The 27,007-nt window shown below is 40.8% G+C and overlaps 1 long non-coding RNA gene across 1 annotated transcript in view; it reads left to right on the forward strand.

Moving 5' to 3' along the window:
- Positions 1–22,925, forward strand: part of LOC148339962 (uncharacterized) — a 77,934-nt gene extending 55,009 nt beyond the window's left edge. The window contains exons 3-5 of the long non-coding RNA XR_015842564.1: positions 1,923–2,049; positions 2,152–2,288; positions 22,806–22,925. This is a non-coding gene — a long non-coding RNA (uncharacterized LOC148339962). The remainder of the gene's footprint in view (positions 1–1,922; positions 2,050–2,151; positions 2,289–22,805) is intronic.
- The last annotated feature ends 4,082 nt before the right edge of the window (positions 22,926–27,007 follow it).

The following is a 27,007-nucleotide window of genomic DNA, read 5'->3' on the forward strand; positions in this document are numbered from 1 at the left end:
TTGCCCACCCCTGCTGTAGAGGTTCTGAAGAATTTGTTCTGTAAGGGCTGGAACATTTGGCTTGGTGACAAATTCACATTGAGCATTGCTGTAGTTGTAGCTGCTCCCCCCCCCCCCACACCATTCCAGCGCCACCTCCCCCAACTAGTTAATTTATTTGGTTGGATTAACAATAGAATAAATGTTCAAGCCAGTGCTTTGCTGCGTCTGTGTGGCCTCCTGCAGCTGTGTGCAGGCCGAGTGCTGCTGCTCGCTTTTGCGAGCCGGACACCATGTGGGAGATGCATCTTATCCTGCCAGCGAGCCCTCCGGTGCTGGAGTGGGCCGCGCCAGTGTGGTGCTGCGGGCCCTCGTTAACATTATTGACAGGTGGTGCATGAAGCCAGTTGTCCTTGTGAAGGACCCTGAAGGCAACTTTTCAAACTAAAGTTAAAGTCCAGAGACTCAATCAAGTCCCCCCCCCTCCACTGTAATAACCTGCAGAGCTGTGACTGATAGAAGGAGGCAGTTTTAAAATTAAAGGGAAAACTAACTTGTCAAAATTGTCATTTCCGTCCGTTTTTAATGTGTTTACCAGGAGAATTTTATAGCCCCATCTTGATTTGCCTTCTCTTTGTCTTTCTTCTGGTTAAAGCGAGCAAATTAGAATTTCCACATTTTGGCCAGTTTTATGTATTATATATTTTTTTTCTTGCTCTTCCAATGCAATTTGGGGAAAGATACTTTAGATAGCTGCCTTCCCATGTGGAGTTTGCATGTTCTCCCTGCGCCTGCGGGGGTTTCGTCCCACATTCCAAAAACATGCATGGCAGGTTGATTGAACACTCTAAATTGCCCCTAGGTATGAGTGTGAGCGCGGATGGTTGTTTGTCTATGTGTGCCCTGCGATTGGCTGGCAGCCAGTTCCGGGTGTACGACCCCGTCTGCCCAAAGAAAGCTGGCATAGACTCCAGCACCCCCGTGACACTCGTGACTAAAAGCAGAATAGATAATAGATGGATGGATAATTTTCACAGGCAGCCACACGTGACAATTTTCTTCATTCCACACTCATGTGATTAATGTATGAGGATCCTAGTGAAGGCGCCTTGAAAAGTTCATATTTGATGCAATTTCAATAAAGTTAGCTGGACTGGACTTAAACAGAAAAATATTGTCTTTAATAAAGGGAAACATGCGGTTGAAATCGCCCAGTTTTGGGCTAGCAATTCTGTTACGTATATATCATGTTATTTTTTTTAAAATGTGCTTTCCCACCTTCCGTCGATTCGTCACTACCCGAGTTAGTCCCAATGCAAGCGGACTGTAACATTTTTTGTGCATTATCTGGCAAACTACCTAAGCAACCCCCAAGATATCTATCCATTTGTCCGTCCATTTTCTATGGGACTTGACAAAAAGGTCCAGGGGTGCGCTAGAACCTATCACCTGTCTTCAGGTACAAGATGGAGTGTACACCTGGACTTCCCGCGAGTCAATTGCAGCCAACAAAACAGAAGATCTGAAGTCGACCAACTAACTCTCAGTGTTTTGGTTTCTATTCAGTATTCAGTTGTCTTGCCTCACAAGTGAATCATGGGCCTGCAATAAGGGAACGCAATATCACATTCAGCTAAACACCCCGGGGGAAAGAAAACTCATAGCAGAAACGATAAATCCCTGACAAGTGTCGCCCATCCGACTGACATTCCATATGTTTGCACTTGGGGGGGGCTTCTTGCATCTGTCATCATGTCCAGGTAAAAGTGTGCAGTGGGAAAAAAAAAAAAAAAAAGAGAGAAGCATTGCTGCAGATGACGCACTTTCCTGTTGGCTCCTGCTCCAAAAAAAAAAAAAAAAAAAATCCGTTTCTCCAGGTGGCGGGCTTTGATTTACTGTCCAAATACACATCCAGATGTTTATGGGCGCTTTTCTTTTGGCAGGTAACATCAAACAGATTGCGCCTCCTTAGTGCTGACGCACGGCTGCTGACACAGCGACAGATGGCCTTCTTCATGCCCACCCTCCCTCACATGGGCACGTTTGAAGATGGAAGGGGTTCACTTTAAGGTACAATTGGGCTTCCGGTGGGCTGTATACTCCTTTTTTTTTTTTTTTGCATTGATCGTGCAAATAAGTCTTAATCGTGAACACTTGCTGCTGGGATGACAGGGAGTTGTCGTGCCAAGCCGTCTGCGTAGAGCAGTGGCAGAAATGTGTTGAAAGTTGCAACCTGTCGAGACCTCGGACCTCAGCTGCCTCAGCTATCCTGTGTCACATCGCATCACTTCAGAAACACCGAGTTCAAGGTGAGAGAAAAATTGTGGCTGGTTTTACCAGTTAACAGCCGATGAAAATCCAAAATTCAACAAATTTAAGAATTTTGAAAACATGTCATAAAAGAGATCAAATAGGATGGAGATTATTGAAATTTAGAAGATGCCGTAATGTACATTCACAAAATATACACGTGTAGGGCACGCACGCTGCTACTACAAAATAGCGCACATGCAAATATTTTGTGAAGTTTGTCAAATGTAAAATTCTCACATGGTGAATATTTGTGATGGTATTTTGTTTTTTTTATTGCATTATTTTGCTATCTATCAAAAGCACATGTTCTGTTCAGGTGTTTGAGGCATCAAGCACTAAAGCAAAAATTATTAGCATAAAAGTCACTTGTGCATCAAAAATCTTTTCAAAAAAACTTGTTTTCTGCGTTTTTGGGTCATTTAGGTGAAACCAACCGATGTTCCAATGCTGATTTCTAAAAATATGAATAAGGTAGAAACAAACTTTTTTTTTTTAATGGTAAAAGAAGATCTAATCTTTTATTTGTTAGTTTCTAATGTGAAACACAATATTGTGCCAGCCTTGAATGACTCGTCAGAATGCTCTAAAGTGGCTGGCCTTCAATAGGCTATCTCTCTCGTTTTTAATGGTTGTCTTTGGAAGAGGTAATGGATCGATATAATGTATAAGTTTCACTTTTTAATTGAACTACTGAATAACTTGTCTATCATTTAGGGCCTATTTATATCGTCCTTGCGGCAGTTTTAAAGGAATATTTTTTTTTTGTGTCACCCTTAATCACGTTTGAGCACAATATTCATACTTGGTTGCACTTCAAATCAACTGCAACTTTTCCAAATGCTCGAGTGCAGTTCTGTTGTGCACGCACCTCAGCCGCTTCCAACAAGTTCCAATGAGTGGCTTTTTGCCCAAAATGGCATAATGGCAACTGCTGATGATATTTCTTTGACTTCCACCAAGGCTTCCAGAGATGTTGTTTTGACTTTGTTCATGAAATAATTCAAATTGAAAGTGTCATGATCGTACTTTGCAGTGTGGCTTTTGCTGTGTGATGAGTTGGAGAGTGAGTCAAAAGCAGCTCCTCACATGGCGGTTTTAAAGCAATATGCCGAGATCAGGGGCCAGCCCCGAGCAAGCTGTCTCCTTGGCTGAATGCTAATGACGCCGCTGGGCGAGCTAACTACCATTTGGCACCTGCAATGGCACCCAAACCAAACACCTGCCCGCGCCGCCTTCCAAAATTTTATGGGACTCTGACTTTTTGTGATTAACCGAATATCCCGCTGACGACTCAAAGGTTATGTTCTGATGTGGAACCGTGACTGGCTTGATGGGGTGGCGAGCCGCGGCAATGCAGCCCAGCTGGTGAGGGTTGTTGTGCCGTATTGTCGGATTCCGTTTGCAGTTTTAATTTGAAAATGAATTCAAATTATTCCTGATTATGAGCTGCCATGTGTAACGCTTTTAATTTTGCATTATTTGATCAGTAATAATTCAAGTGGCCACTGTCCTATGACAAGATGAATGCCGAAAAAAAAGTGATATACAAACCGTTAAAGCACAAAATATTTCATGAAGTACACCACACCACAACAAACAAGATTGAGGACAATTGCTTTCCCTTTAAATTGATCGGTTCTTGGTCGACTTGTTTGATGGACAATGGAGGTACTTCACATAATCTGGTGTTAAAATATGATACAACTGAAGAATTACCCTGGTCAACAGCACATTTTGATGCCAATTTTAAATATGGATATCGAATGTCTTTTTTTCTCCCACATCAGGTTATTCAATTGTTTTTTTTATAATTTTTTGTTTTTCTGTTGCATGCGCGATACGGATTTTGCCATATATTCTAATTATGATATTTTAGATAAAATAATCCACCTGTTGCTGAACATAACCTTAATATATTACTATCTTACATATTATGCTACCGTTATGTTATTGCTATTATTTTGATGAAAAACTGAAAAAAAAACAAGGGTAGATTATGAGTCATCACAAAAAATCATAGAGGAAAGTTTACTCGCGTCTCTGATTGGAAAAAAATATGTAAAATGTGTTGACCTGTATCATCTTTAAAGTTTTAGTCTGTTGTTCTCATAAGACTGACATCAATCTACGGTAGCGACCTCATTGTCCTTACCAAATATTTAACTCATTGCCTTGTGCCAACACTGAACATTGTGTCACGTAGGAAGAAAAAAAGAAAAACCCTGACATGTTCGATTTTTATCCGATTTGCAAGAAGTCTCTCTGATTATGGAAACTCACTATTCTTTTTCTTATATACTTTAATTCTAAGTTGATAAGTGTCTGGCTCAATACTGCACCCGAGGGACAGTAATAAGATGGACGCTATTATCGTCACGCTGCCGTCCACTAGAGACTGAAACAAGATGATAAATCCCAAATCCCTCTGACACCAAAAGTGTTTTTTTTCCCCCAAAATAGTTGAATTCCGGTTTTATTTTGATCAGTTATTCGTCGAGACAGCTCCGTGCTTAGGGTTGATTGGCATGAACTAATTTGTTTCCGGCACCATCGGATCACTTTTTAAATGTTGCCGTTTGTAAGAGATGGACATTGCCAACCTGTCTGGCTTCAGCCATCCGCCAAAGGTCAGCTGGCTCCGCTCTTAAAATGCTGCCCGAGCCTTTTTCATGCATTTGTCGGCGTCAAATGAGGCCTCCACAAATGGAACAAGTCAAGGCTCGACATTTTGTCACTGGGGCGAGACTCTCACTTGTCGCCCTCGCAAGAGTTTGTTGTGGGCTATTTCAAATGAAAAGTACCTTATTTCTGTAAATTTGTGCTTTTAGATTTCCATTGTTCCTGACTGAATTAAATCTGTAAATGGCACAAGTACATTTATTCAGTTTCATTGGAATAGAATATCCTGTCAAATCTTTTATGGAGTTTTGATTTTAAACTCACCGGATGCTTGTACTGAATTTTAATTGTCTTCTTTTTTTTCTAAATGCTGATTTTTTTTTTTTTTTTTTTCCATTATTATTAAATAGTTTTAAAATGAAACCAAACTAACTATTGTTCAACACGACTCTATAATAGATTCAAATAGAGAGAGAAATACAACAAGTTTCAGAAAACAAGCAAGAAAACAAGCAAGAAAGAAGGGCGACAAACTTCTCACCTCAAGGATAAATTGTTTAAAGTTCAGTGAAAATGCAATAAAACTCCCCAATATCAATATGATGAATTGTTTTAATTAATTTCATTTGTTTGTAGTCATCATTCATTTCAACACAAAACGCTTGCTAATCCAAAAGACAAATTGATGTCGCATATTGAGATATTAAGATATATATTGGATTAGAGAACCAGGAAGTGGAAGCTAATTAACCTGTTCCCAGTGATGAGATAAAGCCATATGTTTGTCGTCATTATCATTGAAATTCAAGTGGGGATAGACTGTGAATTAATATTAAATGAATGAACAAGAGTCATTATGTGAGCTGCTTGAGTAGATTGATGAAGTTTTTTTTTTTTTGCTAAAGTCACATTCACTTCGGAACTCAACAGTTTAAACATCATTCATCTCACTTAGACACGGAACATAAAGACGTCACCTTTATTACAGGGTCTCGCGCAAGAATGCTGAATTATTTATTCTATTCTGCTGTGCGACTGCAGCATTGAAGTGTAGTTTGACCAGTTTTCTCTTCAATGGAGGAATAATTCGAATGAACATCGTAGGCGCCACATTTGGTTATTTGGCTTCCTAATTGGTTGGCTAACAAAGAGCTAACATGTTTTAACTGATTCGTTTATAGCAGGCAATATTGTTTTAGGTTGTTTTGTTACCTGACATGTTTCGACGAGTATTTTTCGCCTTCCCTCCGAGTGTCGCATGATCGTGTCTTTTGAATCGTCTTTATCAGCTGATGTTCGATGAGGGCGTGACTTGTCAAAAGTCAAGCAGCAAAATAATCAGTTTCTGAATAATTAGTTGAAAATGGAAATAACCAACGATATCTACCTCATGGTCACCAATTAGCATTTTGTGTGCATCTTGTATCGTCTTTTATGGCTTTTTCTTTTCTTTTCAATGAAAAAAAAATCTTGACGTTGGGTGGTCCTCCTTACTTTCGACATCCACAGAATAGCATTGCTTCTCCGTCTCTAATTACTGTGATCGTATAGGATTTTGTGTTCCAGTGTGAAGTGAGACACTGAACAATTAAGCATCTGCTGTGATACAGTAATAAAAAGAAAATATCTCATTCATAACGCTCACGCTCTCCAAAGAATTCACTGTTATTCTCATAAAGGAAAAAAAATGCTTTATTTGAAATTGCACCGCTTCCATAGAGTTAAAATACAATGACTGTAAAGAATAAGTTGCCAGATAATGAAACGCGCCATAGCAACAGTGAACACACACAAAAAAAAATACAATTCTTGCAAAAGAAGAGAATAAGATATGAACCATTTTTTAGCAGCATTTTTTAAAAGGCAACATCTGCTGCTTTTTAGTCAAATGTGAGTACTTTACTTTGTCTGCCAGGAAGGCGATTATTAACTTTTTTTTTTTTTTACATCTTGACATTCATGGAGATCAGCTTACAGAAGAGAGATCAATATTTGTGCATGTCTTTTAAATGGAACACAAACCCAGTCATTCACACACTTAAAAAAAAGTCCCAAACTGAAATCCTACGACGACCAACCAACACTTAAATCATTATTCTGATCAACACATAAGACTGGCATCTAAAATTTCAATTCATTCCGTCCCCTGGAGGGATCGGTCCATCTGTCCGTCCCGGTTTTTGTGCAAGGACGGAATCACTTTAACGGTCTGAAGACGGACGGGAACGGACTCTTACGAATCAGGACGAAAGTCTAAGGACGGAATAGTGCTCATGTCAAAGTCGGGGGTGGTCAGAGGACGGAGCGGCAAAATAGGGTAAAGTGCTCGACTCTGATAAATGCTAAATATGCAAATCCGTGAGTGTCTTGCATTGAAGAGTAGCTCGGAAATGCATTTAAGGACGTATTAGAAAGGACTTAAATTGTTTTAATGGCAGTAAACAAAGTGTGAGTGCGTGTCGTGGAGGGAGAATGGTCACCGCAAAATGGTGCCACAATCCAGGCACTTATTTCCCAGCATGCCTCATAACTTTAACAGCTGCGGCTGCTGAAGCCATTTCATTAACGCACAAAGCAACAAGGACACAAAACGGAGAATGAAGAAGTGATGTGATGTCACACTGCTTTCCTTAGACTCTCATTCTGATTCTTTTATGTCTGACTGAGGCAAGTCTCTCTCTCTCGTGCAGCTCACTTGAATTCAAGGGATAACATGCACCGCTGCAATATAATTGACTGCAAATATTTGCCACTGCAATTTGATTGGCTGTTGCATCCACGCGGGAATGGCAGTATCTGACTTCAGTTCAATTATTAAGAATCAGACTAATCCTAAAAAATAAATAAATAAAAAAATTAACAAACCTTTTTATTTATTTATTCAATTTTGTGGACGTAGCGTTTTATATATATATATATATTTGTGGGATTTATCAAAACGCTGCGAGAGAAACTCACCACAGCCCCTCCCCTTTTCATTCACACATTTAATAATCGAAACACTTGTACTATTAAAGATTCCTTAATTGGTTCTATCTTACTTTTTTTTGCTGCTGGGTTACATTACATTTTATTTTTGAAAGGCCAAAGTCAGGCTTACACCCTCCAAAAAAAAAAAAAATATTGACAAAAAAAGCATTTTGAACATCAAGGAGAAAAGGGGGGGGGGCTCCAGCAGCCATCAGCCCCCCACATGTCCCTCCCTTCCCTCCAGCTGACCTTGCCGCCACCACCACTGTGTGCAACTTCGGCTATAAAATTGTTTAAAAAGTCAAAATCACCATAAAGTGGACTAGTGCGGTTGCCATCAGAAAGTTTTGATACAGTACATTAAATGGCACTTTTGAAGCCCCAAAAAAAACCAACAAAAAAACGCTTTACAAATGGCTTCAGATGATTGGTTTCCAGGATCGTAAATATTTGCTTCATGTGCGTGTAACAAAGGTGGTACCTCCTCTCGCTGATCAGCAAGAGGTGCTAGTTGGTTTATGTCTAAAATTCAATAGCGCTGCACAAGAAACCGCATGAGGCGATGTGTTTGTACGTTACAATTCGCTGACCTCAAATGAAGCCCAGCTGGTGGGAAAAGTAATCAAACCTCGCCTTCAGAAAATTGAATAGTCACATCTTGATATACTACGTGTGTGCTACATCCGTTTTAAAAGCAGCAAAATGTCCGCGTCTCAGTCAGTCTTTTTCGTCTTTTCATGCGCCTCTTAGGTTGATGGATGCCTGATGAGGCCCCCCCACCCCCACCTCTCATTGATAGATTGACGCACTTCACGGTACGGTAATCCCATGTTTCAACGCGGATGCATGGTCCCAACACAATTTGTCATTGACGGGGTTCACATTCCAGCTTACCGCCCCTGTTGCGTTAATTGTTTGCTTCCTAAATTGATTGTCTCGCAATCCCTCAGGGCTCATAAATCACAGGTAATGGTGTATCGCCATCTTCTCAGCTGCATCAAAAATGATCACTCACTGAGCTGAAGTCGCACAAGATATGTTGATCAGCTCGGCGGCAAGCTCTGCTGAAGCCTGATCACCATCCTGATCATTTGAATCAGGTGGGTTGGAGGAGGGAAACATCTAAAACATGCAGAATAAGGGCCTGGGAGGACTGGAGTTGGTGACGTTTCAATATGTTCTTTAGGCCACATCGAGTCTGAGATCCTTTAAAATCGATTTGATGCACGAGGGGCCCTATTTGATTAGATTTTGAATTTACGATTCATTGATTGATTTTCGATTCAATGTTGATCCAAACAATAAATATTTGCATTCATGCAGAATTTTCTGAATTGATATCGGGCTGTGAAAAGTAAAATCGATCCAAATCGATATATCGATTCTTAAAACCAGCCCTAGTACACTCAAACACTTGAAACCTGGAATACTTCTCTTAAAATACCATAATGCATTCGGATCCTTCTGGGATTTAATTCAATACACTATGTTGGGTTCGTAAATTTGGAACATAAAACCCACTCCACCAAATAGCTCCCGTTATATATGGGCGCACTGGAATTGTTGGAAATTCTGCAATGATGGCATCAAAAGCAAGAAACAGCAGAAAAAAAGATTCAGAGTTCAGGCACCGATAGAAAGGGTCCTGAAGAACCTCTGTTAGTCGTTAGTGGTAATAACTAATAGATACCTGCGTATTCTTAGTTGAATTATTTATTGGATGCCGGAAAGATCGAAACATGGCTGTGGAGCTCTTTTCTGCCAGATGCGGAAGGAGGTCAAATGAGCCTAAAATGCTTCGTACCCCTCTACTGTCTGGGCCCCTCTGCCTCGCCTTTATGACAACGTGTGACTCGATGGCCTGAATTGGTAACAATTAATTACCTGCGCCAACGCAGACTAAGCTAACAAACGTTGAACTATTCAAGCATATCAAAATTCACTTCCTGGTTTTTGTTTTGTTGGTTTATCAGCTTCACTTCTCACCGACCTGCTTCGCGGATGGTTTCTTTATGACATAACAAGAACCGGTGTGGATTTTTGACAGACATCCCACCTATTGTCCGTGCTTTGCCAGGTGAAATGGCGAGCTTTGATACCTGAGGAGAATGTCATCTGACATCCAGACAAGAAGCCGATTCATTTTGAACGACATCTGACACAAGCTGCTTCAAAACAATATTTCAACCAAACGGTGGAATTGTGTTGAAAGGCAGAAGCAAAGCAGCACTCGGAGGGCTTGTCCTTCCCGCCGAGGCTTGATCATCTTTGTGCACTCGTCAGCTTCACTTAGCGTCCACAGTTTGTTTGGATCGTCAGAGGCGACGCTTTCGGGGACGTGTTACTTCATTTTTTTTTTTTCTTGTAGCGGGGTTTGAGTGAGGCTGCACATGAGCATTGGTGAATCATTTTTTGGACTGGCAGAACCAGCATTGATTCACCGATGCCGTCATTTTCTTTAGAAACTTGTTTCTCTCTCACTCTAACTTTTGTGACCAACACATTTAGCTTATTTGTGTCGAAAAATCTTCATAATCCTCCTCGTCAAATAGTTGATTAACCATCGGCAATTCTGGGGGTGCTGAAACATCCCTAAATCGAATCCCAGCACCCCTTTCATTTGAGATATTTGTTTTGTTTTACTATTTGTGATCTTTAAACAAACTGGAAAGCGTAAAATAGATGGTTGAATTTTTTTTTTTTTTGTTTCATCTTTTTTTTTATTTTGAGATTTTAGAACAAATTAAATTAGTATATGAAGACACCACTATATTTCTTTTGTGTCAGGTTGAATGGTGAATCTAACCTTCAAAGACTCGCTGTATACTCTTCTTTCTTATTTAAAAAAATATATATATATATATTTATATATATATTTATTTATTTATTTTTATTTATTTATTTATTTATTATTATTTTTTTGTGGATATTGGACAATGTTCCTCCTGGAATTGCATCATGTTGCTTCTGAAAGCTTGGCATACTTTTAACCATTAACTAAGAAGGGCATATTTTAGTGAAAACGTGTCTTGATTGGAAAACATTGTGATTGTCTACAACCAAACGCGTGTGACGCTTGGGGAACATTCATTTTTTTCCCGGTGTACAACAATAAAGTGTAATTGCACATCCACTCCAGTAGTTGGCAGTGGCGCTCTCTTTGCACATTGTGCGCAGCGAGTATTAACTCCACGATGTAGGTTTGTTTTGCAACGAAAATGCTCTTACTTATAGTCGCGGTGGGAGTGGGTGGTGGTGGTGGGGGGGCGAATTGTTTTCTTCTTGCGCGGTGGGGGCGTAACAGAAAATAATTGAGAAGCACTGTTTTAACAGTATTCTTTCATCTATTGACACGCGAGCTTTACGTTAAAAGGAATCATTTTGGATGACAAGTCAAGGTCAGTCGTGTGGCACTGTGAAAATCGTAGCAACGGGAAGAAAGTGCTGATTTCCTGCCTGCATATTCTGGCAACCGGGATCCATTTTAGTGATTGGCATGCAGATGGATCTTAATGTCCTTTGTTGCCGTGGTACTGGCACGTCCATAGTGTGTCGCAAAGAGCTGGAGGCCGTTCCACAAATGAGCGTGACATGATGCTGGATCAAGACCCCTGAACGTTAATGCTTGCAGACGGCGACCATGATGGCACCTCATGCTAACCTCCCCCATCCCCCATGACTCCCCCAACCCTTTAAATGTGGACACTACATGGAGCTCTCCATCTCTATGAGTGAGTGTGGCCAGGTCCCGAGCAGACACCGTGAAATGGGTACGCCTCTGGATCACGGCGCAGACCACTCAGCCCTCACTGCCCGGAGCTGCTCCATTTACCACGGCCCATTAGCATGATGACGCGCCGTGCGCTAGCCATTCATTCGTCCCTCGGCGCATAGGGCGTCTGACCACGCTGACGTTCAAGGTGCGCCGCTTCGCTGGCCAGGCAGCGTCGACGCTAATGGCCTTGGGCTCTGCCGGCTGGTAATGACTATGAGCCGAGCGAGACGTGAAGGATTGATAGTTCTGATTAGAGGTGCCGTCTTGGGGAATGTGATGCTTTGGCTTATTGATTTGTTTTGAGTATGATATTAATCTTGACACCAACCACATATTGCTACTTTCAGGATGTCGGGCGTAGGCTTTTCTTTTCTTTTTGTTCAATTGACAGGCCGCATGTTTTATATTTAAACTAAGAGTGCTGCGTTATTAGGAGGCTGCCTAAATCAATAAAGTAACCTTTTCACAAGCACAACATTAACACTTGTGAAACGTAGTGCATTGTGTGCACGCACAGGACATGCGTTGCGAGGGCGTGTGCCATAATGTAAAGGTCACTATGGCTGTCGTCCCAGTGATTTATTACCCAGCCAGGGGGGCCCGGTGAGCCGCCGGCGTCCGACTCTGCGGCCACAGGAGTCACGCCACGCAGCCACATCGCATCACCGAGCAACACCCTGCTTTGCTCCACTGATGTTAGCTGACACATGACTTTGTCTTTGAGACTTGGCGTTGGAAAGCTTGCAGGTCAAGTACTGCAACAAAGGGTTCATGTGAAAATAGATTAAAACTCGTGACAGGAAAGTGATGAAGGCACGCACAAGTTTAGCTGAAGGTTATGCAGTATAGAAAAAAATCAATCTGGCCATTACTCACAATTAGTCAATGTCGCAAAAGTAATTAAGTGATCAGTGATCACTGATGAGCAACAAACTTTGATTGACACGTAAACATGGATGAAGGCCATCAATCCAAGAAAAATTACTACACTTATGACAGATTACATAAAAATAAAGATGTCCTTTATTAGTCCCACAATGGGGAAATTTGACCCTTGTGTACCATAAACGTGCCATTCTATAAACTCTCGACTAGTGAGCCTGTCCCTTTTGGGCATTGCAGAGTGCAAGTTAGCACACCCTGCTGGCCAAAGCCTGAGACATCTATGCTACAAACTGAATGTGACAAATACATTATGTGAATATGTCTTTTCGGTGATGGTGCAAGAGAAAGCTGGACAAAGGGGCAGCTGTCCACTATGTCGTAGTTTTGCAAGCAAGAAACATCGCAGGTTTAGACAGCAGACTGCAAAAAAAACCCAAAAAACACTGCAAAGCACACCACTCACATCTTTCTAACCTGATAAGATCCCAGAATGCCTCAGTACTGTTTTTGTGTTGTTTTTATTTCTTTTGGTGATAGGAATGGCATGAGAGATGCATGTTTTGTGTTAATTGTATTTCTTAGTTTCATCATTTGCTTGTATGCTGTTCAGAGATATTTATGGTTTTGATTTGAAACCATGACTCTAAGGAGTGTGGTGACCAGTGACATCCCTCCCCTGACATTGTCAATTCGATGTGTTGCCATGTCATCTCTGATTGGTCTGAGCTGAAGTGCTGCTACTAACAGCCATTAGCATGCGCGAGCTAGCATGCGCGAGCTAACATGCCAACTCGCGCCTCGTAGTGCGGCGCGCCCAGTCTAAGTATTAAATACAGAAATGGCACCCTCAACTGGTTCTTCCCATGCAAGCACGGGAAGAACATGCAAATTCTTAAACTCCACATATTTACTCAGGCATCATGTAAGCTATGGGTAAGTTCAAGATGCGCATCCAGCCATCCATTTCCTGAGAGTCACTGGTGACCTAGGGCCATCTGACTTTTGGCGAGAGATGGAGTAAACCCGGGACTCGTCCGCGGTCAACTACAGACACACAAGCATCCTCACTTACTTTCACAACTACTGACAGTTTTGAGTCTTTAGTGAACCTCACGTTCACCAATATGCAGGAAAAATATGCATCACATTAGAGACAAGATTCTTACCCTGAACCTTAGAACTGTGAGGCGCATGTTCTAACCAGTACCCACATGATGTTGAGTACAAAATGTATTGTTGAATTTATAGTGGTTGGATTATTTTGTTACTAAAAACATTTGTTGTGTACATTTAGGAACAACTTTACTTCACTTCGGACTTGGCGCCGAAACGACTCGACTTGACTTAGACTTGAACTACATGATTTGACAAGTCATCTTGTTTGTAGTTTGAAATCAACATTTGAATTAGATTTTTTTGTAGTCTTTAATTAGATACTTTCTTTGGTTGGCCTTCTCACTGTGTTGGCGACATGTTACTGTCATAGCGTGAATAATGTAATGACTGTATGTATAACACTGTTCTAACTAAGTAGTAGTACTTTCTTTAGCTTTAACTTTAACAGTTGTTTTTAGGACTACTGCGGTCAAGCCACCCATTTTTTTTCTTCCGCATTTCTTGTTTAGGGTCGCTGGGAGCGAGACCCCATCCCCTGATGTTGGTTGAAAGGCACACTAAAGCCCCGAAACACAATTTTAGCCACCATTTGTATGTGCTTTTAGCTGGATTGACACACTGGATCATATCAATCATCCAAAATTGACACCTCGCTGACAATGTAACGCTAGACAAAGGTCAGCTAAAGTTTAGCTCCATATGAACGACCGTGGACAGTGCCCTGGTTCCACTTGATTGCCGCACTTGGCCTTTCAGCAAAGAGCCGCTTGCCTCAATCATAACTCTCTGCATACATAAAAAGGAAAATCCGAAGCCTCACGGGAAGCCAGTCTTGTTTATGACCACAATATAGATTTTTATAAAGCTCCCAGGAAAAAGGGAATTGCGCCTTAAATTACGTAGATGTCTCTGTGAGTCGTCACCAGAGAGTTATTTGGGCCCCGAGGCTCCAGCGGCTCTATGGTTGCGCATGTCGGGGCGCAGGGGAGCCGAAGCATCCAGAATGGCCCTGAGCGGAGAGGGCCATTCATTGGCTATGCTCGGAATTAAAGTTACCCAATCCAATAAAACTGTGGCCGATATGAGACTTGCGTGTCTTTGTGTGTGTGCGTGAAAGACCACATCCCTATGATGTTGTCCTAAGGTCATGCCAGATATACGTAAGTGAAAGTAAGTGCAAATTCCATATTATGATCAATCCAAATGCCTTTCAAACCAGACGTGGGAATAAGTCACATACTGTATGTGCAAGTCTCAAGTCGGAACCTTCAAGTCTCTGTGGGAAAAAAATATTTCAAAGTCAAGTTGTGTGGCCACCAAATTTCAAGCAAATAATTACTTGGTTCGAGCAAGTCGTAAGTCAAGGCACAAAATCTTTGCCTCCTGTCCTCTGTTTTTTTTTTCCTCTCACCCGAATGATCAGAAGCACGGCTATGGCATTGGAACTGGTCCAGCGACTAAATCTTTGACATTCCTGTGTTTGCAAAGAGATTTGGTTACCTGTAAGACAATGTAAACGAGTCACTTTTATTTTCGTCACCAAGCCGCTAAATTACCCGTAGATCCTTACATGCAGTTGTAAATATGAAACAAGTTTCATATCTATACCATTTGCTCCAACCAATTTCACATGTTAATTGATCAGGATAATTTTACGCAGAAATCTGAGCGTCTGAGATGTCTATTTGGCACAATTCTCAATATGTGTATCCTTTTCAACGAGATTTTATTGGTTGTTTACACCTGAGGGTTTGTCAAGCGTTCCAGAAACTCAGCTTTGTGTATACAAGCAATTCCAAAGTGAGTTTTCCACGTATCCTATTGTCTTTTTGTCTCGAGCATCGTTGTCCTTGGAGTAAATAAATTGCAGCGGTATGTGTAGATTTCCTGTGGGTCTTGTACATAACGTGGTTACCTGCTTTTAAGATTAGTCCTGCAATAAACCAAACCACTCGTGGTTGAGTCGGCCTACTGTTTGTTCTAGCACTGGCGCCATATGCCGCAACAACAATTTTCCCACATGCCCAAAAATGACGTCTCTGTTTTCCGTTTATTGCCTTTTTTGCAGCAAAGGCTAATTGCTCTTACGACAGTTTGTGCTTGTGAGGCAGCTCTCTGTGACAGTTCCTTATGTGTGCCACTAAAGCAACTGCAGGCATTATTCCACTTCAGCCTGACACCGCTGTCTCTTCCGATTCCATCGCACTGCATTAGTCATTAAGCCGAGCACTGACACATCATATCATCACCCTAATCGTATCCGAGCACCCATTATACTGGATACTCATGACCACATCATTAGCATCCTTTCACCAAGCCCCCTCCCTCTTGCTGTCGCTGTGACTTTATTGTACATCATAGCTTCAAAGCTGCTTCTCATCCATCACATGGTTGTCCAGGTGAATACGTATCCACAAATGAGATTCACCGCATTGTGATAGTCACAGACGGGTTATGCTCGCACTTATGCAAAGTTATTCGTATTCCCGAGAGTCTCGAAGGGCCGGCAGGGGCAATGCCAGGGATGATGCTTAAGGTTGCTTTCCAAGCCCTAAATAATGACAATTCTGACTGTACTCCTGCCAATAAAGCTACAGCGGAGATATGCGCTTGGCTTGGGCCTGCTCTGTCCCGATGAGATGAAGAGCCGGACCAAACACACTTTGTGAGGAAAATCAAACTTTACAAAGGTGCTGAGTAGAACTTTTCCAGTCACAGAATTGGATTTACGATTTCAACATACAGTAGGCGCAGGCATGCTTACATTTTCCTTTCCCAGCGATCACAGCCGTCATGATTTCCTGTCAATTTTCCCTCTTTCACAGAATAACTGTGCAGTGATAAATCAAGACTTTGATTGAATCTTAATGATGCTAAGAATAGTTATTGCAAATGAAAATAGACATCCTTTTTTACGATATAATCGAACTGGCAATCAAATTATACTCATCTATTTATTTATTTATTTATATTATTAACACATGTGAGCTGAAGCCTATCATATGCCTTCTGATTTTAGATGAGCGGCAAAGTATAGCTTAATATTGCATATCAAAGTCTCGTAGTCTTCAACCTTTTTTCCGGCAGGCACAAATAAATGGAAGTACACATTTTTTTGCAGACCGGCAAACATCAATGACACAGGGTGCTGATGTCTTTTTCCATTTGGGATGTATATGTGTATATGTGCTGTGAAAAAAAACCAAAAACTTGTGTTTTTTCAATCTGTGTGGCCTGGAACCAAATGACCCCGTAGTCGCACTGTTATTATCGTGGAACACAATCTGTTCCAAGATTCATTGGCAAAATTGTTGTGCATGACACGTTTCTCCACATCCTATCCAAATTATAGTTGAATTCTGAAATGTGCAAAGTCAGGGGCATTCACCTTCCATTTTAGTGTATTTTAGTTGACACTATACCAAAATACGAAAACAAGTTTTGGCACTATGTAATATTTATACCAAATAAAAAGCCATTCAAACAATTGTCTTCACCATTGAAAACTGAATAAGCCTAATTAAGAAACTTGAAAAAAAATATTTTTTCACATTGAAATGCAAAACCAATCAACCAACCAAACGGTGTAATGAACTCCAATCAATATAGTCATAATTACAATTAAAAACACCATATGCCTTGAAATGGCCGTGGTGGCCAAGCATATTGTGCATTAAAAAAAAAATCAGAAATCTTAAATTAGAAACAAACGTGAAGGAGGCACTAATATCACCAGCCTGGCAATTTCAGATAACTAATTACCACATGATAGAAATGAGATCTTTTTTTCCCCCCATTGAAAATAAGGGATGTATTTTTATCAACTTGAAAGTAAACAACCATCTTTGAGTCTTTCTTTTTCTGCTTGGAATTTTTAAAAAATCAAGAAAGTAAAATTTTCTAACAGGAGCGCTAAATAATTCAGTTTCCGTGCTACCGAATACATCGGTCCACCCAGCGTTTGCATTATTTGTTTCTATTGACGAGAGGAATTCAGAGGATGCTATTATCTCACCGGGTTGCATTGACTATGTCTGCTTTATTTGCTGAATCTGCTCTCCATGCCAGTAATGGCACGTGGCTTGCTATTTTTAGCTCTGGGGAGAAAACTGCTAACCGCATCTTTTTTTTTTTTTTTTTTTTTTTAATACACAAATACATAAAATAATATAGAAAGACTGCATGTGATGTGTTCATAAAGAGCACTTCATTGTCACCTCTATTTTTGCATTTGTAATTGAGTTACATGTGAGCATTCCTTTGTTCATTTCCATTTTCCATCCTGAAGAGTCACTGCGCACTACTCTGCAATTGCATGCATCTTCATTTCGACTCTACGGAGCATTCCGATAAGCAACAATGGTCAAGTCATGGAGCCGTTTTATTTTTTTTGATGGATTAAATGCGAAGAAGTCGTGACATTTTATGGTTCCACGCAACAGGAGTTCACAAGCCCCTCTCATTTAAATACTGTAAAAGTATCTTGTTCTTTGAGATAAGCAATCAAGCTAGGGGCTATCCCACAAAGCTATTAATCCCAAATGTCAGTGATTTATCTAAAACAGGGAAGATCATCAATCATTTGTAGGAATGCAGTCGCAAACTTGGCGTTACTTTAATGCAATCTGCTGGCCGATTTACCGTCTTGATTGGGTTAGCGTGACGGGGACCCGGTTACTGGGATGCCTGAAGTCCATTTTCTAATATTGCTTACCTCTGCAAGAAGTCGCCGTATGCTCCAGGAGCCTGGTGTATAAATGACAACAGGGAACCTGGCACCCCCCTCAGGTTGGAGTAAATTAACCCTATCTGCCCGATTGCAAGACCTCACTGATGATTGTCACTCCCCAGGTCCTCGGCAGGTTCTGCCGCAAATGGAGCTTTATATGGCATTAACACAGCTCGAGTTGATGCGGAATGACAACTGTCGGCCCCCGCTGGGGAAACCACCTTTTTTTTTTTTTTCTATGGGCTAAAGATATTCCTGCACGCTCTGTTTTCGGCGCCGTAATAAGCTCGGCTGCTCAGGTGCTCAGCGAGATAGGACGTCTCCGCTCGGCCCTCCATGACACACCGACAAGATATTAGTGCAGAGTCAAATATAATTACAGGAACCTGTCAGCGCCATCTGTGGTCGAGCGCCTCGGTTGGAACCGGGGCCACGGGCATGATTATTGCGCAAGCCATTACAGCGATGGGAAGGTGCAACTGGGACCGTGACCAAATATTGCTCTCCGTTTGCCTTCCATTATGCCCCCCGGGACCGCATGTGATTTGAACGAGTTATTGTGAAAATGGCCAACAAAGTTTGCCCGCGACAGCATTGCATCATGCCGCCAAGACATTCTTGATTGGGAGTTCGGAAACCTTTCCAAATCCATTTGGATTATTCTGAGTAAATTGACTTGACATTTGATTATTTACCCAGGCCTGCAAAATTCAAACTTTGTGCTTTTAAATCAACCAGTCGGGGCTTGCACTAGAATAACTGACAAATTCCACAATATCGTTGACTATTAAATCAGTTTATTATATATTTTGGTTCTCAATGCTAGACCTCCATAAATTCCTTCTGGAGAAGGTTTTGTGGATTTCCTGCAATTTTACGAAATTTAGTGACGCAAATCATGTCATGAAAGCGAAGGCATTACAGTTGATGGTTCTCTTTGTATAATCCACATTATCTGCAGCCAGTTGGGAATGATTGCTCCTCAGAAGCAGCAACACATGTGTGATTGAAACACACGTCTTCCTTGTACAATCAAGTGGCACAAGGTGCATGCTTCAAGCTGTTCCTTTGTAAATAAATCGCAGTTGAGGTTTAACTCTATCAAATTGTGTCCCCAAAACTGACAACTGGCCTTGCTTTGTCCTCTTTTCATGTTCCAGCTCTGCTGCGTCTCACAAGTCAGTTACATGAGGTAACAATTGTCCACACAAAATTTTGTGATTGTTGCTTTTCTTGGACAAATCGTTAACTTTGTATATATAAGAACAACTTGATGGTAATTTTACCCCAGCCTTTCAAATTGGTAGAGGTTAAAATCCTTCCGTTACCTAAAATCTTAAAATTGTTGCGATTTTAGGAAGCTCAGATCCTTTCATGTATGCAGGAGATGTTCTACCGATCTCTTTGTTCTAGCAATCTACGTTGGTGTTCATCATTGCCAGGCATTATTTTAATTGAAAAAAAAAAAAATAAAATCACTAAACTCATCAAGATGGCTGATGACACCATGGGACTGAAAATGTGAGATGTTTGAGTCAAGTGAGGTACCAGAAATCACTGAGCAAACATCTCTCATTCTCATCTTCGCCACGACTCCACAGCGTCAAACGAGCGTGATCTCTTCCAGTCCTATTCAGCTTTGCTGCTAGAAAAAGCACTTCAGATCATCTTTTTTCATTTATGTACATTACCAATTCCCCACTGGGTGTAAAGAAAATACTCCGAGACATTGCGCAATAGTTTATACTTTTTTTTTCTCCACATTTTCCGGCAATATATTATTCATATATATATATATATATATATATATATATATATATATATATATATATATATAATATATCGCAAAGCGAAGTCTCAAAACTTAGCAGGTACAGCAAGAAAACCAAAGAACAGAAGGACATGACAACAAACTCTCTGACTGGCGATAATCACGTGGCAAATAAGCAGTGAGTCACAGGAACTCATTAAAAACATTGTTGTTGGGCTTCATCATGTCACGCAATCATATCATATTGCAGGATCTCCAACGATTTTTTTTTTCACATAAAAGTCTCAATTCCCAAAGTTATCTCCGACACGGAGTCATAATTTTGATTCTGTTGGACAAAGATTTTTCATATCCTAGAAAAGAAAAAAAAAGTGCTTTTGATGAAATGTCAGTGAGAGAAACAACAGCAAAACAAACTGTCACATTGCCCTCTCAGTGGAAAACAATATAACAGATGGCGGATGACTCACCACATCGAGTCCCAAAAGCCTTTTTTACTGCTTGATTATTTCCTGCGAGATATATGTATGAGTTTAATAACTTATTAGACGATTGGGCTAAATAGTTTTGTGTAGCGCCACTAAACTGGCTCGTTATTGACGTTCAAAGTCAAAACCCCGAAGGTCAAAACAATCCATAGTGTTGCGACGCTGCTCCCGCTCAATTTGTTCGGATTTGGAAAGGTGGTTTTCGCAGTGGTCGTTATGAAAATAAAAATAAATAATTGTTCATGCCAAATGGTGCGATCTCGACTCAACTCAATTGTATTCATAAAGCAATTTAAGACAGCCACTGCTGTATGCAAAGTGCTCTACATGGAACAAAAAGTAAGTCAGGCTACAAATAACAAAACAAATGAATAATGAAGACAGTAAAAAGCACAAAAACAGTCAAACCCCAAAGCCAAGTCTCATGCTAAGAATAAAAATTAGTTTTAAGACGAGTTTTAAAGTTAACATTTAGCGGGAGGTCATTCCAGAGAGAGGGACCGGCAACGGAAAAGGCTTGACCCAATCAGAGCCTCTGCTTATTCCTCAGCACCTGCAGTGGCGTCTGATCCGCGGGTCTGAGGCATCGGTGTGTAAGGGTGGAGATCAGGAGAGGTAAGATGGCGCAAGAAAACAAAAAAAAGAATCTTAATAAGAACTCTAAAATGTACAGAGAGCCAGTGAAGGGTCGCCAGTGTTGGAGTATGAGTACCACCCAAGAGGTAAGCAGCACTATTTTGGCCCAACTGGAAATGCTTGATGGAGAATTGTGCTTTGTTCTTTGCAGAAAATCAATACACTCCTAAATAAAAGCTTGTTATTAAATAAGTCTTATGTGATGGGACAAACGCAATCCGAACTGAAACTGTTGAAACGCTCTTCAAAAGCCGTTCTACATCTCTATGTGCGCGTGAGTCCCAATATGCACACAGCGGAAAGCTCGGTGACTGACAGGACAGGGAACAAAATGAATGCTGACAACGCATCATATAAATGACCATTTATCGAGTCCGAAAAAAAAAAAACTAGTCTTCTTTTTCGCTCGTTGAGTGATAAGTTGATATAGAATTTATCGTGACAGGCTGAATCTCTTTTCACTTTCTCCTCTTAAAACTCTTACTGTCAAACTCTAAAGTCCTATATGACTATAGAAGCCCACTTTCATTCTATCCATCCGAGTATGCAACCATCACTTTGTTGGGAGCTCGTTCGCATCTTAAGTGCACGATGAAGAACAACTGCGGCCTTGTGAATGCCCTGACCTCAATGCGAGTGGCAGGCGTGTCCTATGAAAAGGTCTTTGTCTCTGCAAACAGAGACTTATATGGCGCAGAGGTGAGCTGGCCTACAAAGCTATGGCTGTTTGTAGGTGATGACCCACAGAGTTGTTGAAAACACACAAACACACGCACACACACACACGCGTATACGGAGTGTACTCTTTTTGACTTAGTGTTACTCTGCTCGTGGCCTTTGGAAAGGTTATTTCTGTTGAAGTACAAGGGTTGCAGACATGTCTTAAGGATTAGGAGCATCCTCATGGCCACATATGGGAGATGGCGTTTTACCGCTTTGCAGCCTTCCATAGAGCTCCCGCTCCCCCCCCCCCCACATCCTCTTAAAAAGACCATTAAATACACTACATTTGATCGATACAACCGGATTTTTTTTTTTTTTACTCCACAACTTTGCTGGAGTCAAATCAATGTCACATTTAAATGTTAATGGAATCCTAAATTATTTACAGTGCAGTTTAACCATTGTGACCTGTTCCCAGGCACCAAATGACTTCTCCATATAAATTTAAGATGGTGCACTTAGGGCTCCAAGTTGTGCTTAGAATTTCTTTTAAGGGATGATCAAATTATTGTGGAACCTCCAAAGTTGAATTGTCTGTTTCAGAACGCTTACCGATTTGTTTGGATTTCAACAATGTTTTGGGTTTTTTTTTTCATTGAATATTGAGCCATAACGTTAATTTGTGCCATTGCCAAGCTCGTAATTTAGTTTGCTAATATATTAATTCAGTTTTCTGTGTTGAAATGAATTGAAATGCCATCAATTTGTTCCAGCCCCCCAAAAACCTCCACCATGATTTTATTGCATACTTCTCAAGGGTCATTGTCCAAATTAATTAATTATTAATATTTGGACTTCCAGGACCTACGACCCGAGTGAGATATTCAGTGCAAAGAAATAGGTGGATGATTGGATGGATGGACAGACTGAAGAATTCAGAGCACCAAATCTCCAGCGAGGAGGCCGACTCCACAGCCGAGTGTGGCTGCACGGGAAGCGGCGTTTTCTGATGTGTGGTGTCGTCGTCTTGCCCCCGGGTGGCCTTGATGGGGAAAAGAAAAAAAAACTAAGTCAAGCTACCGCTAACGACCTACGTAGAATTAACCTTCCGAAAAGCCTCTCGGAACGCATTGTGCTTGCGTAACTTGGTGACTTATGAAAGAAAACTGACAAGACATTTTAGAAAGTGCACTGCACGTAAGATGCGCATTTCCTCTTTTTCTTTTAAATCAACCATGGACGTTTTCAGTGGTTGAAATTGGCCTAAGTGGAGATGTCCACATTTTGAGACCGATCGGTTCTGTTTTTTTACCATTATTAGCGAGGTATCCACAATGACTTGGACGGTTTTGATTGGTCCCTGAGGGAGGGAGGCGTGGTCATACTGCTCATTACCAGGAGGTGTTTTTGAACTCCTTAGTTTTGATTTCTCCAAGAACAAACAGATAAAATTGAAAATGCAAGCTGATATCATTTTCCTTTTCACAATACTAATGCATAAATTGAGCTTGCTGTTGAAAAATGGACAATTTAGGATCCGTTTAAAGAACCATTAATTTGCATGTATTCCTGGTTTAGATTTTATTTTAAAGTATTCTTCCCAGAGTGTTAGCGGCGTGTTGCAACAATGCATAATTTGAAAATTTGTCCTGCCCCCTGGACTCACCGCAGTCATATTTTTTTTCCTAAAAATTTGACATGTGGCACTGCGTCTTCTTCATCCTAATTAGGATTTCTCTCTCGGGCGATTTGGTTGTGTTGGCTTGAATCGGTGTGACCAGACCCTTTCAGAAGCAATAGATTACTATTAGTAATTGTGACACGTGACATCACGATCTGGGCTGTCCAGTCATGCGTTTGATAAATGTGGTCATCTCCTTTTTTTTTTTCTTGCTCAAAGTGTATTACACATTTTCAAATTCATTCCAACAAAAATGCGTTTTCACTGCTGCAAAATAAAAAAAAAAATCACCATAGACTAAGGAAATAAGAATATGGAAAAATCAAATCAAATAATAAGAATAAGGAAAATAGCACTTTATTGATCATTTATATTTTATGACAGTGAGATCCTGCCATTTAACGCAGAACCCCCACAAAGTACGGCCAAGTATTCATTTTCCCCTTCAGTTTATCTATGTTGTGAGTTCACGTACCAATTGAGCTCCCTCGTTCCCCAAAATGATCCCACCCTCATTACCTTCACCAGATTGATGTTGCCTTTTCATAATGCTCCACACTGACATCACACGCTGTTCGAATGAATAAAATAGAAAAGAACCTATTGGTATTCCTGGCTCCTACTTTTTGGTTATTATTGCACAGAGACGAGTGCAGACCTCCTGATCGGCCCTCCCTGTCAATCACGGGACAACTTTGCCCCAGTCGAGCTGAGGGCGAGAGCTGCTGACGGACATCAAGCACCTTTCTCAAGGGTGTTTGAGGTCACATTGTGACAGGGCCAGAACGTGTATCTGCATTAAGGACGTGCTCCTTCTTCTATTGATGAGCTCTATTTTTAACAGAGTCATTGCTTCAAGTGCAGGCCAGCGGCATTTCTGACTTGAGATGAGGTTCAACTATTGTCAGTAATTGGTCAGGTTTGTCGTTCCATGTGGGAATTTGATGAATCTAGAGATGAAAAAAGGTGGAAAATTTAATATCACAGTTAGTGAACCAAAATGTTGTCGCTTATCAGTATTATCATGTTGCTAAAAGTGCTACGGGAAATTAGATAATTTCTCCTCGTTGGTTCAATTCAACTTTATTTATCAAACAACACCGCTGCATTAAAGTGTGTGCTGTTCATCAAAGTGTTTTTGAAGATTCTTCATTTCATTTCATTAGTTTTGTGTTTTACTAAATAGGCTCAGATTCCAAATTGAATTGGTGAATCAATGAAGACAATCATACAGTATTTTCCGGACGATAAGCCGCTTATTTTTTTCCTAGATTTTGAACTATGCGGCTAATTCAACGGTGCGGCTTTTCTGTGGATTTTTCTTTCACCAGTAGGGGCACTCTATAGTTCCGAAAATACGCTAAATAAATCTCGATTTAAAAAAAAAAAAAAATTTTAACTTTTTTTCTCTTGGGTCAGTTCTGTTTTAATTAGCAAAGTTGTTGCCGTGTTAAAAGGCACTGTTTTAACAATCTGTTTATGTACGTTTTTGTGCATTCACAGTACAAAATCGTTCTGTACATGCAGTAAACAACTCGGTTTTTTTTTTCAACATAGAAAACTGCAGCTTGTATTTGTTTGTTTGTTTTTTTTTCAAATGAGTTGCTGCGGCTTATATGCAGGCGCGGTTTATAGTCCGGAAGATTTGATAATTATTTGAGTGTCTTTTTTACATTATGTTGATTATTAACCCTTCTATTTGTCAAACGGGTTCTGCTTTTCCACCTCTAACTTTTAACTACTTCTTTCCAGTGTAACGTTTTGCATTTTTCATACCCTTTCCTGTCAAGGTCACATTTCCTTCTTTCAAGTGACACATTTTCATGGCTCTAAGATTGACATGAGTGTTTCTTGCCTCCTTCATCAAGTCTCACTACTAGTTTGCCTTCACAAGCCACAGTTTTTGTAAATGCGTAATGAAAGACTTATTTTTTTTCCCCGTTTGTGCAAAGGCCGCTTCCAGTTCATCTCCCAAACCTCATCCAAAGGTTGACGACTTGAGCTTTGCCGCCTTTTGTCAAGACTGCTTTTTCCCCAAATTTTTCTATGGACCTCAAGCAATGTCTGAGCATCTTATTGGTTTTAATCACTTTTCGTGTATTCGCAGAAAGTTGTACAAATTCTTGTCTGAGTTTGACTCGACGCTTGCTTGGCAAAAAAAAATAAAATCTTGGGATCTGTTTTTTTTTTTTTTTTTTTAATTGTTCCACTGATTTGTTAGCCATATCGCGAGTCATCTTGATTTTCATTTCGTTTATTTGAAGTTTAAACCCTTTTATCTGTCTTGGACTTTTGAAGCCTTTAATCGTCTCTTCCAGCTGCTGTTCTTCTTTAACGAATACAAATTTCCTGTTGAGTTATTTGAAGATTGGCCTCATTCGATAAAATGTCAACAACAGCAGGGAATATTGGTGATAATCTCTGACCACCTTCTATTTGGTGTTTGTCAGGTGCTTATGACAGATACGAAAGTACGTTAAAAGCCAGTAAAATCTCGATGATGAGACTTTCTTTTATCCAGAGTTTTGTTTCTCGGCTTTTTCTCGAACCAGCAATTCCCAGCAACTTTTGCTAACATTTTACATTGCAGTCTTGCTCTTTTATTTACTCCTGAGTGCTGCGCTTACTGTCACTTCAAAATATGAGCTTCTATCTGTTACACAGCAAATCTGCTTTACATCCTTTCAGCAGTCTGTTTCTCCATTCAAATGTGGTGTTACGTTTGGCAGCGTTACGGTGAAAAACACTTTATTGACCGTAGTAGTTGAACCTTAAGAACTACCTCGTCTTCTGTGTTTTTGTCAATTGACAGTCGGTAAGGTTAGAAAAGAGATTCAAGCGTACATCAGAGATACATGAAACATTTTCTTCAGGTGAAATGTAATCTGTCCAGCACCACAGCTCGAGGTGGGTTCGTCTAACAGTCTTTAAACACGGCAGATAAGAGAGAATAATTAATTTATCAGAGCAAGCCAGGCTTTAATCCCTGCTGTCCTGGTGATAAGAGAAGGTTTCTTTTCCCCAGATGCCTTTACCGATAGGTCCTTTTTTTCCCTCTGCGTTTCCCCGTTAATAAGCCTGTCAAAGAGGCACGTGACTCAGGGCTCTGTCCCGTGCAGGTTATCTCGCCGCCGCACGCTCCTGTCTCCTTCCTGACAGAGCCGACAGCTCGCAGGTCGCCGGGCCCTTTGAAACCATGGGAGTGTAGGGGCCCTGTGGGCGTCTCTGTCATTTAAAAGCGTCTAATTCAAACATCAGGTGGGCGCAAGGCCACCCGAGGATGCAGAGTGGTGGGCAGACTAGCCGCGGTCACAGTTTGAATAATTCCTTTTAAAAGAAAATAAAATGCATTCTTAATAGCCTGCACTCCCTCTATTCCTTC

This window comes from Idiotropiscis lumnitzeri, chromosome 3 (assembly GCF_059441095.1).
Source record: "Idiotropiscis lumnitzeri isolate Australia: NSW breed Sydney's pygmy pipehorse chromosome 3, RoL_Ilum_1.0, whole genome shotgun sequence".
In the NCBI taxonomy this organism is placed as follows: domain Eukaryota; kingdom Metazoa; phylum Chordata; class Actinopteri; order Syngnathiformes; family Syngnathidae; genus Idiotropiscis; species Idiotropiscis lumnitzeri.